The sequence below is a fragment of the Ailuropoda melanoleuca genome, chromosome 17 (genome assembly GCF_002007445.2).
Source record: "Ailuropoda melanoleuca isolate Jingjing chromosome 17, ASM200744v2, whole genome shotgun sequence".
NCBI lineage: Eukaryota > Metazoa > Chordata > Mammalia > Carnivora > Ursidae > Ailuropoda > Ailuropoda melanoleuca.
In genome coordinates, this window is record NC_048234.1 from 27,314,186 (window position 1) to 27,326,547 (window position 12,362).

General features: G+C 39.5%; 1 protein-coding gene across 1 annotated transcript in view; it reads left to right on the plus strand.

Moving 5' to 3' along the window:
- TMC1 (transmembrane channel like 1) overlaps positions 1–12,362 on the plus strand; it is a 355,988-nt gene that overhangs the window by 11,195 nt on the left and 332,431 nt on the right. The window lies entirely within an intron of this gene.

The window sequence follows — 12,362 nt, forward strand, 5'->3', positions numbered from 1 at the left end:
AGTTTTCACATGGCTTACATGTCCTTGGGGGAATCCTACAGTTGTCATTTAAACAAACATATCTTTGTTGTGTTGAGAGAGGCATCCAATTTCATTCTGTTGGAGTGATGTGATCTTGGGTTTGTGCTAGGCAATTGAGAGTATTGAGTACAGTTTAGAATGCCATAGGGCCGAAGATTCTCACTGCCTTTGGCAAGACTGGCAGAAGGGGATTGAATGCATCGGCCACCTATTTGGCAACACCATGTGCCTAGCACTGTGGGCTCAGTACTCTGGGGGGACTTTGAAGAAATATGAGATCATCCACCCACATCATCAATCCTGTTGCTCCTGCCTTCATGGCAGGGTCAAACTTGCTGGAAGAGAAGCCTGTTCATTTGTTTTTAATTACTTTGCTAAACATTGGCTCCTGAACTCCAACTTTGTTCAGTAGATCTGTTTTCTCTAGGAGCTGCTCTACTGCCTTCAGAATCTCTCTTTAGCGTATTTTTTTAAAATTTTATTTATTTATGAGAGAGAGAGAGTACATGAGCAGGGGGAGGGGCAAAAGGAGTGGGAGAAGCAGACTCCCCACTGAGCAGGGAGCCCAGTGCAGGGCTTAATCCCAGGACCCCGAGATGATGACCTGAGCCAAAGGCAGATGCTTATGAGCCACCCAGGCGTCCCTTTAGTGTATTTTTTTTTTAAGATTTTATTTTTATTCATTTATTTGAGGGGGAGAGGAGGGGCAGAGAGAGAGAATCTCAAGGAGACTCCCTGCTGAGCGCAGAGCCTGATGTGGGGCTCAATCTCACAACCCTGAGATGATGACCTGAGCTGAAATCAAGAGTCGGACACTTAACCAACTGAGCCACCCAGGTGCCCCTGTCTTTAGTGTATTTTGTACACATCTGCAACATACCAGTGTTCCTACAGTAGAAATAGACTTCCAGCTGACTGGACTCTAGGTCTGGTTTAGAGCTTTTCTATTGACAAATAGTACTAACACTACTGCCATAGAATTGTGGTGGGGATCAAATTTTATTATTTTACCTATTTTATTATGTACCCCTCTCTATAATGAAAACCTTCAAAGACTACGTCTTGCCCCTGGAATAAAGCCCACACGCGTCAATTAATCTGTTGTAAGAGGCCCTTTCTCTTGTGGCCTTTCCCCACATCTGCCTTGTAGAACCTCTTTTCAGGCAGCCCAGCCTTTTCACAATTCCTGGAACAAAGCCTTACTTTGCATATCTGTAACCTTCCTGAAGGCAGATGCCTTTTCTAGGAATGCCCTTCCATTTATCTTAGGCAACTAAAACCCTGCTCATTCAAAGACTCAACTGAGTACTGGTTCTCAGTAGTTGGCATTAGGCCAACTGGTGTCACTGGTTATAGCCAAGACCACGTTGTGGGTATATGGGTACCTGTGTATCTCCAAATAGGAGCTTACCGAGTGAAAGGACCAGGTTTAATTGATGTTTTTTAATTCTTTAAAGTGCTTTAAATATCATCGGCATTGAATGTTTATTTGCTGAAGGTGAGGATAAGCGAATAAACTCAGAATTAGGAACTTGTCTTGTATACCTTTTTTGAGGTTCTATGATTATGTTTATCCATCTGGTGGAAGCCTTGGGAAATTCAGGTGATTTTGTGTGATTTTTTTTTTCCTTATCCTTGTCTGGAGAAAGATGGTCACAAGATGTAAGGATGTAGCTTCTCCCCCTCAACCCCCGCCGAAGAATTCACAAACGTCCCCTGCAGAATGTAATCATTTGGAGAATGTATTTCATTTTCTATTTACTTTGCAATCTAGAATGTTCTTTCATGACTGTTATTTCTTTTCAGTCTCATGACAGTGGTGAGACACGTGTTTTCTTTCTGCTTATAGATGAGAAACTTATGACTCAGACAAGTTTAGTAACTTAATCGAGTTATGGGGACAACAAAAGCAGAGCCAGGCATCAAACCCAGGTCTTCTGATGCCAAAGCCAGTGTTCTTTCTTCTATACCATCACTGCCATCTGGAACCTGGCAAGAGTTTATACTTTATTTCTATTGTTTCTCTTCAGAAAAGAACAGCTTTGAAGATATATTTTAAAAATAAAGTCACTGAAATAATTTTTTTTTCCTTTTGATACGTCATAACTTGATACCTTGTGTATGTCATTTGGCAAAGGAAGGAGTGTCATAGAAGGCTCTGTGTCTGTAATTCTCCTAAGATGCTCTTGTCCCGAATTATGTAATCGAGGCTCAGGAAATGCATTTACTGCTGGGTCTCGTGCCACTGATGTAGTGATGGGAAACATACGGTGACAATAAAAGCCACCTGTCTTTAAAACCTTTCAGATTCATAAGGGTAGCTTCAAGTTCAAGATATCAAGGTGAGCACACTTATTTCTTTCTCCTTCACAGGACTAATTTAAAATAGTATTAGAAGAATAAAAAATATGCAGAGCCCAAAAATGGAGAGAATTGTGGGTAGTCATGAGCAGAGGAGAAGAGGGAAAACAGATGCTTTCAGAGGTTTATAAGTGGAGCAAAGAGGAGGAAACAGCACTCTAGAATATCAGAGAAGGGAACTGCAAGGATAGACGTCACCGAGTTGCCTTGAGGAGCTTTGGACTCAGAACTGGAGCATTAGTCCAAGATGTCCAACAGCCAAGGAGTAGGTGTTCTAGAAACACACAGCAGTCATGGTAGAGGGAAAGACACTGTTAAAGAAATAACATCTCCAGAGTTAAAGGGAGATTTTCAAATTCAAAGTGTCCATTAGAACCAAGTCGGGTAATTGAAGAAAGGCCCATATTTATGGGTTTTGTGAAATGTCAGATCACTAAGATTTATACACTCATGCACCTTCACTTGAGGATGTACTCCAGTAAAAAGAGGGTGAAAACCAAGAAAAAGGAAGATGTGGGATTGTGTAGTAAAGAACTTAACCTCGTGCCACAAGAGGTCTGGCCTTGGCCTCTAGGTTCTGGGAAATGAGCCTTAAGCTCCTGCAGTACCAGACCTCTTAGGAGTGTCTTTGCCTGAGGGGCTTTGGGTCACTGGAGACTGGAAACTAAAATGAGGCATGGGGACAATCAGTCATGCCTATGTAATGGAGCTTCCATAAAAACTCTGAATACCACGGCTTTGCTGGGCTTCCCTGATTGGCAGAAGTCTCTGCTTATTATCATCACAAGTCAATGCTGGAAAAATAATGTGTCCTGACTCTATGGGGAGAGGCAGACTCTGCTTTATATACTTCATCCCTTGGCTGACTGTGATCTCTATTCTTTGCAGTAACTCTTAACCATGAGTATAATCACTTTCAGTTTAGTTCTGTGCATTCTTCTAGTGAATTCTCAAACCTGAGCCTGGTTTGTAGAACCCCTCACACTTGCAATTGATGTCACAAGTGAGCCTTAGGTGGGCTGTATTCCTGTAACCTTGCAGCTCTTCTGCCTATTCTCAGGGATATACAAACAGAACTTGTCTAGGGGAGTAATGAAACAGCATCCAAGGATGACGATTATGTAGTAGACCGAAGGAGGAAATCAGCGTAATTTACAACAGAGATAGGCAGGCCTGTTGAAAAATATTTTCAAGGAAAAGACTGCAATTTATTTCAGATAATAGATGCTGTTAATAAGAAGTTGCAAAGAACTGCATGGTGGGAAAGCCTGCGAATCTGATCTTAACAAGGTAAAAANCCTATTCTCAGGGATATACAAACAGATCTTGTCTAGGGGAGTAATGAAACAGCATCCAAGGATGACGATTATGTAGTAGACCGAAGGAGGAAATCAGCGTAATTTACAACAGAGATAGGCAGGCCTGTTGAAATATTTTCAAGGAAAAGACTGCAATTTATTTCAGATAATAGATGCTGTTAATAAGAAGTTGCAAAGAACTGCATGGTGGGAAAGCCTGTGAATCTGATCTTAACAAGGTAAAAAAGAATAACCGGAAATTCCGGCGAGATCAAAACACTTTACCAGGATGTTGTGTTCCAAATACAAAACAGTTTAACACCTAATTGTTTTTCAGTGATTGGCAAAATGTGAGAGAGGAGACTGTATGTCACCTTGGTGCTAGTGCATTTTTCTCTGGGTGGCATAAGGATTTTGACATCAGAAATATAGGCAAGAAATGTAGTTATTCACATCTTCTGGCTTTATGATGAATAATGTGATGAATAGTCATAATAATGTAAAATTTGTTCATTGGTTATCAACTTTTAAAATAAATCTGTGCACAAAGCATGGAAGAGTTAAAGGTGATTAAGAGCAGACACAAACACTCGGCTTTGATAACGTTAAAGTAGAGCTCAAGAGACAGATGTTGAGAGATGAAAGATGGGCAGGAGAGGAGGAGGCATTGGTAAGGGTACAAACACCCTCATTTTACAAAGTGAGAAGTCAAGAGAATCTGTTGAAAATTGATGAAAAACGACATAGTGATGACAAAAGGGACACAGCAGAGCATTGGGTTAGAGAACTAGCTACGTGGAAAAACCCAACAATTCAACCCGCTCACATCATCAACAAAAATATCAATTCTAGGTAAACTGTAGATGCTTTAACTATGAAGGACAAAACAATAAGGCTTTAGAAGATAATCCAAGAGAATAAATTCATGATCTCAATAGGAAAGAGTGATTTTTTTTTAAAAGATTTTATTATTTATTTGGCAGAGATAGAGACAGCTAGCGAGAGAGGGAACACAAGCAGGGGGAGTGGGAGAGGAAGAAGCAGGTTTATAGCAGAGGAACCTGATGTGGGGCTCGATCCCAGAACGCCAGGATCACGCCCTGAGCCGAAGGCAGACGCTTAACCGCTGTGCCACCCAGGCGCCCCAGGAAAGAGTGATTTTTAAACATATTGAACATGAAGATGCACCGATCCTCAAGGTAAGGATTGATGAACTTGACCACAGTAAAATTAAGAATATTAAAAATACTTAAAATAGTAAACAAGAGGTTTGCAGATACGGAGCTATTTGGAACGCACATAATTAATGAAGTGTCTATATCCAGAATATGCGAAGAACTCCGATGACAATAAGAAAACGCAGTTCAAAAGAAAAATGGGTGAATAGACTCAAAAGCCACTTTAAAACAGGATATGTGTAATTGGTCAATAAATATAACAGAAGGTGTTCAATCTCATTGGTCCTCAGAGAAACGCAAATTAAAACTGCAAGGAGACGCTGCTACACATCCATCAGAACGGCTGAAGTTAAAAATTTAGACAAAATAGCAAGGATTTCCAGGGATACTGAGCACCTGGAACTCTCATCCAACTGCTGGTGGGAATGGAAACTAGTTCAACCAATTTGGAAAGCAGTTGACTTTATTTACTAAAATTAAAGATACCGTCCCTCATGACGTGGCAATTTCTCTCTTAGGCATATATCCAATGGAAATATGTGTGCATGTGCAACAGGAGACATGTATAAGCAAGCTTATAACCTATGCTTTATTTATAAGTCTAAGCATAGCAAGAACCAAAATGTCCATCTACAGGAGAATGGGTTAATAAATTGGGGTATAGTTATACAGTGGAATGCTGCACAGCTATGGACATGAGCTACAACCGAATGCTATGCTATGAATGAATCTTATAAATATGATATTGAGCTAGAAAAAGCTGATACAGAGGAGTATCTACTGCATGATTCCATTTACATAAAATTCAAAAACAGTCAAAACTGTAATGTTGAGTGATGCATTCTTGGATGGCAAAAAGTATAAAGAAAAGCAAGGAAATGAATATCACAGAAGTCAGGAGTTACACTGAAGGAAAGGGAGTGAGTTATGACTCAGAAAGGCATGCAGGGAACTTCGGGGGCTGGCACTGCTCTACTTGCTCTGAGTGGCCCGGCCGGGGATGTTTGTTTCAGATACATCTACACTTTACGTCCTTTCTGACATGTGATGTATTTTATGCACCAACTCCAGCTCAGTTCTCTTCCACAGTCACAGGAAGTTAATAAGAAAATCTCCAAATGATAAGCATATTATTTGGAAACAAGAACCAAAATAAGCTGTCGAAGTATTGTTTTCTGTTCTATATTTTTCATTGTTAAATAATGTATGCTTACTAATTTCATAACCAAGGAAAACCATCACATTGTGTTTACATTTTTATGTTTGAAAACATCTATGTGAGTGGGCACCCAGATGATAAACAAATAAATTTGTTGGCTGAGTTAACTTAGTTCGAGGAGTTCTAATTTTGGAAGGAGTTATTTTGCACTGATAATTTATGAAAATTATTTTATGCATTCAATAAAATGTTGTCAAAATCCTTTCTTTTTTCTGTGTAATTTTTCATGCAACTTTGAGAACTTTGAAAAGGATAGGAATAATGAGTGAAGGGTTTTTTGTTTCAGTAACATCTTTTTGTGCAGTTCTTGAGGACTATGACCACGAGGAGAGTTTGTAGTCACAAGTTGGCCTTTTATCTTTGCTGACTTCGTTGCAATTTAAAGGTGTTTGTAATAATAAATAGCAATACTCATAAACAACCACTACCACCATCACCAGCCAAAAAACCAACCAAACAAAAGAAAATATCTACCCCTCTACAAAAACCCAGCATTAAGAACCTTTTTTTTTTTTTCAAGATTTTATTTATTTATTTGAGAGTGAACAGGAGTGGAAGGGGGGCAGAGGGAGAGAGAGAGAGAAACAAACTCCCCGCTGAGCAGGGAGCCCAACATGGAGCTTAATATCAGGACCCTGGGATCATGAGCTGAGATGAAGGCAGATGCTTAACCCACTGAGCCACCCAGACACCCCTCAAGCTTCTAAGAGCTAACCTAAGGAAATAATGTCCTCATTACCCACAATTTCAGTGACGTTGCAGTGTCTGTAAGTGTGAACCACAGCTTTTAATATCACACATTCTCACTGTATTTTATCCCAGGACTTTTCACCATCGAGGCAAGACACTTATAGATCATTTAAATTGCCAGTGTAAGTGCATTCTGAGTTCACTGTTAAACCATACAAGAAAAAAAGTTGCTTTTCAAATACTGAAGGTATCTACCTTTTAATTCTTTGTTTGCATTTACTTCTTTTGGATTGGTTTTTATTGAAAAGTACAATTATCGTGGTTAGTATTTCATAATAATTGTGGAATCACTTATGTTGTACGCCTGAAACTAATATAATATGTCAGCTATACTTCAATTAAAAAGAAAAAAGTGTAGTTACCCTGAAAAAGGTATGTAAAATGTTCTTTCCAAAAAGCCTTTCTTAAAAAAAAAACTTTTAAAAATTAGTGTAAAATGGACAAATATTCTTCCAATATTAAAAGAAAGGAAAATTGAAAGTTGAGGTTCTACCCTATTAAATTAACTTCTAAAAATATTATGGATTAAACTTCCAGACTGTTGGACAGGGTTACCATAACATCTATGATGAAATCAGAAATTTTTGTAAAGGGAAAAACAGTCCTGGTTCCAACGTGGTAGCTCTCTTTGACTTTCTAGCTAACATAGAGAAATAAATATGACTGATTGCTCTGAGGAACCGGTTGTCTCAAGGTAGTTAAGAAACACATCAATCAATTATATGTTTTAAACAAATATTGTGTGCTTTAAACTTGCTTTTTAAGGCAGCGTACTGAAACATCTGGACTCCTTTGCCTTTAGATTTTGGAACTATTTTGGGCTCTTTTCAACTGTAAACTATTCATCTCATAATGTCTCAGTACTTTTGAGAGTATTTACAATAAAAATGATTGACACCCATTGCACTCATTTATGACATGGATGGGAGCCACCCAAATGCTCACTCTCAGTTGGGGCAGGTCACCTTGTCTCTCTGCCTTTCTGTTGTGTTGCAGCTGGGCGACCTCACTACTGTATTTTTTCCAAACTTGCAACGCCTGTTTCCAGAGAATGGTCATCCTAGTGTATCTATGCTAAATGCTTCTATTAGATCTTTCTCGAAGAAGGTTGCCTTTCAGGGTTGGGAGTTAGAAGAGAAGTAGTTACATAAAGGTCAACAAATCTGTTTTTAAAACAGGGCTGACAACGAGCTGCAGGCACTAAGTTCAACCTACACGTGTGTACTCTGAAATCAGCTCTGACTCATCCGCTGTGTCTGCTTGGCACCCCTGTTTACAGGACGCCTTGAGCCTTTTCCTGGAGCAATGCTTTTGGCAAATAGCTTACTCTTTCTGACAGGTTGGATGGAAAAGGGGACAACCTGATCTTAGTTGATAACATTTGTACCGTGGTGAAGGCATATTTTGTAAAGTCTTGAGCAATTATTTAAAATGTCTCTGTGTGTGTGTGTGTATGTGTGCGCGCGCGTGAGCTCACTTTATGTGCTAGGTAATGATTCATGTTCTGAGGGTGTGTTTTTCTGTCTTAAAGAGCTGGCAGCCAGCCCGCCCTCTCAGAAATGGGAAATTTCTTGAGCTAATTTGGACATGCAGGCTACGTTTTTTACACCACAAAGCTGTAACTCTTTGTCCAGACAGTGCTGCCAATTATCTGTGAATATCCCTATTCAGGAGAGACTTAAAAAACCAAAGACACAAAAAAGCCAGATCTTTTTGCCTGTTTTGCATATAAACATTCAGGGTGATTGTATATTAATATCACTTCTGAAGCAGAAAGGTGTTATTTAAAGGGATGACCTGATTATCTTGGTCAAGGAAATACAGCTACCATCCATTTTCTGAAAATTTGCCCTTGGGTTCAAGTGCAGGCTGGAAGGTGAGAGCTTTTGGATTAAACCCCAGCATAATAAGGTTTGGGCCAAAGAATTCACTCTTTCTCTATCTTAGTTTTTCCAATCTGTCGAACAGTCATTTACTTACCTCCTCATAGAAAAATAAAGCCTTGGTAATTGGTTTGAAGATACAGGTCAGGGCGCCCGCATCTGCGCTGTTTGAGGGGCTAAGCTTCGCACCATGTTGCAGTGGGCTCTTTCCTTTAGCACCAGTATCCTTACTCCCTTGTGGTCCCCACATTTCTCACTGGCACAAAAAATATCTGTCTCTGTGGTGATCATCCAGGGGAGAATTGTGTAGCACGTCCAACTTAGTTAACCAGGCAACAGGCAAAAATGAAGGCAGGTTTTGTGAAAGTTTCGTTTTGTGTTTTCTGCACTACAAGAAGGCAGAATTTTCTCCGAGGACAGAAAGATGAGGAATGAGGCTAGAATGACCTGTTAGAAGAATCACAAATAGAGGCAGCAGATAGGCGTGAGCATTCACTCTTCTGAGGATCTTTAAAATGGACAGGCAAATAAAACAGTCAAAAACTGTGGCTCCCAAAAAGAGACTGGAGGATTGGTTTTGTCACTTTTTTAGAGGTCCTTTGAATTTACAGCATGCTGGCATGAGGTGTTAGGTCTGCCACCAATTAACTTGGAGTCTCAACCTGCGTGCCAAGCCGTGTAGCATGTGTTGGGAACTCAAGAGTATATAAGAAACAATTTTTGCTCTCAAGGTCTTCTTAACCTCCCCGGGAGAGAAATACATACAAATAATTACAATACTATGTGAATAAGTGCTAGACTAGCAGCAAAAAAACAAACAAAACAAAACCAAAAAAAACCCCCATGTGCTATGATTACAAATTTTGCCCAAGGTGGTTGGCACTGGAGAAATAATATCTGCACTTGACCTTGAAGACTGAGCAGGAGTGAGGCAGGGGAGGCCATTCTAGGCAGACGGGAGAGAGCGTGGACCAAGGCCTGAAAGAGTGGCTGTCAGTGGAGGATGGGGGTATTTTAGAGAGGAGAGAGTAAGTGTTTGAGGGTCAGACAGCCCCAGGTTGCTAACCCTGCTCGTTGGGTGGCCGTTAGTTAACTGGATGTGTGATTTGGGGCACATTACTCAGCCTCTGTGAGCCTCAGTTTCTGCATCTGTAATGTGGGGCATGATGATCTCTCCGGCAGGGTTATTGTGAGGATTAGAACAATCCATAGAACGGGACTGGAATAGTGACAGAGTAAATATGCAGTAAATGGTCACTGTTAACCTGTCTTCTTGAATAGGCTGCCACTGAGGCTTTGGAACTGCAAATCATTCCGAATATCATGAGTCTGATCCTGGGAGGGGCTTCTCAACATCAATCATCTGTAAAATGGAAAAATCACCTACTTTCAGGGTTGTTTTGAAGGTTAGAGTTAATGTTAAACACAGGCCCAGTTAGGGCCTTTGATAAACAGTAGATATTATCATTACCATTATAACAACACTTCTCTCTCAAAGGCCAAAATACACGTATATTTTCTTTATACTCATATTGAAGAAATTCCAAATTTGGGTGTATACAGAACTCTACCTTCTGCTGAAGCAGAGGCTAAATCAGAAAATCACAGTTGAGAGTATGATATCTCCCCCCAAGGGTGATGTGTCACGTTAATAAATGTGTTTTGGTGCGAGTTGGTATAAATAGTCATCCAAGCATGTTTGTTTTTCCTCTTCTGTGTCCTGTGCCAAGCACCGTACCAGGCACCAAGGATATGTTTAAAGAAGTACTTGCTACGTGAATTAATGGGTAACTCTCTAGCTGGTTTTGTCAAACACATTTTTTGTTTTTAATGGAGGGAAACAATTTTAGATCCTGAAATTGCCCTTTTTAAAAACCAAGTTCCCAAACTGTTTGAACAATTGAACGTGTACAAATTCATGTGGTATCAGCTTGTGGGCAGGATCATGTTGTTCCAAAAGCTTTGTTTGCCTGGAGGATGCATTGGTCCAACCAGTCATTATAACTGCAAACAGTTATTATGTCTATGATTATTATTATGACATTTCTAATAAGTATTATTGTAGAGGTCAACCTAATGTTATATCAATAAACCAGGACTAGAATATCTTCTGTGTTCACTTCATACATTTTCTTCTTGCAACTCTATTTAGATACTAGAAATGGTAGAAACTCCAGTATTTTTTTAGTTTCCCAAATACCCCTGCCCAATTGCATAATGCCTCTGAGAGGTCACATTGCCACTGTTTTTTCCAGTTTTAATTATGAGTAATTATAAGGAAAATAGTTACATGGAGGCTGGTTCAAGCTTGTGAAAATTGCAATGACTCTCTGAAAAATGCTGGGTGTCGGAGGGAAAAATCAGCCTAGATGCACTTGAACCTTCTTATCACATAATGCAGCCACAACCTCAGAGTAACAGTGCTCTCTTCCACCTGCTTCCAAGCAGAACTGGACACAAGTCATGCCACACAAAATCAGTGCTGCCTTACTTTCAAAGGGGGGCAGGAAGAGAATTCACAGCTTGCCTTGAAAATGTATCTGTTCTTTAAGAACTTATTTTCTGGTTCACATTTTTTTTAAAGATTTTATTTATTTGATAGAGAAAGAGCATGTGCACTTGCATGAGAGGGGGAGGGGCAGTGGGAGAGGGAGAAGCAGACTCTCCCCTGAGCAGGGAGCCCAATATGGGGCTCGTTCCCAGGACCCTGAGATCATGATCTGATCTGAAGGCAGATGCTTAACGGACTGAGCCACCTACGCGCCCCTCTGGTTCACATTTTAAATAAAAATTTCTAATATGACACATTTAGCTTAGATCCTCTTATCTGTTCCTCAGGAGAAAAAGAAAGAAAATATACCTAACCAACACTCTTTTTGTTGTTACAGTTATTTGGTCTAGATTTAGAATCCTTTAGCTAATAGAGACTTTGAAAATCTATGCTTTTATAGATTTGAAAACTAGGGAGTTTAGTGGGGAATTGACCCACTAAATTGAGTTTTAAGAGGCCCCTGGCTTGTTCTCAAACTTGAACCTTTTTTTAGTTGAGACCTTTGATATTTTAGGGTCTGCCTTTCAGGTCCATAGTCATCACTATCCCAAGCTGTCATGCTCACTCGTGCATTTCACCATCGTCATTGATTCACTGAGCAGCTGCAATTAGGTTGAACATATAAAATTACTATTTTTGTAGATTAAAAAAAAGGACAACTCAATGTTCAATCTCATAAATATTTATTGAGCACCTACCATGTGAGAAACAATTAAGGTTCAATTGTGTAGGGAACCTAATCCAATAGACTCCAGTAGAATACCAAACCACAGCTTTTCAGAGATTCACTCTACTGATTTGGTACAATTGTCTATTTGCAAACAAAGTTTTATATGGCACTTAATTTTTTTTGAAAATTTACCGTTTTGCCAATCTTGTGGTTAATTTGCCTGATCAACAGAATTGAACAAAATTATTCTTAAAATTTGCTGGGTATAAAGGGAAAAGTTGTACCTATTTATTGGAAAAAAAGGTTAAATAATATGGAAGTCTATAAAATAAAAACTGAAAGTTCTTCCCTTACCACCTGGAGTAAACTTCTATTTTATTCCAGACCTCTCTCTTTTTCTTTTTCTTTATTTTATATATGAAATGAAATCT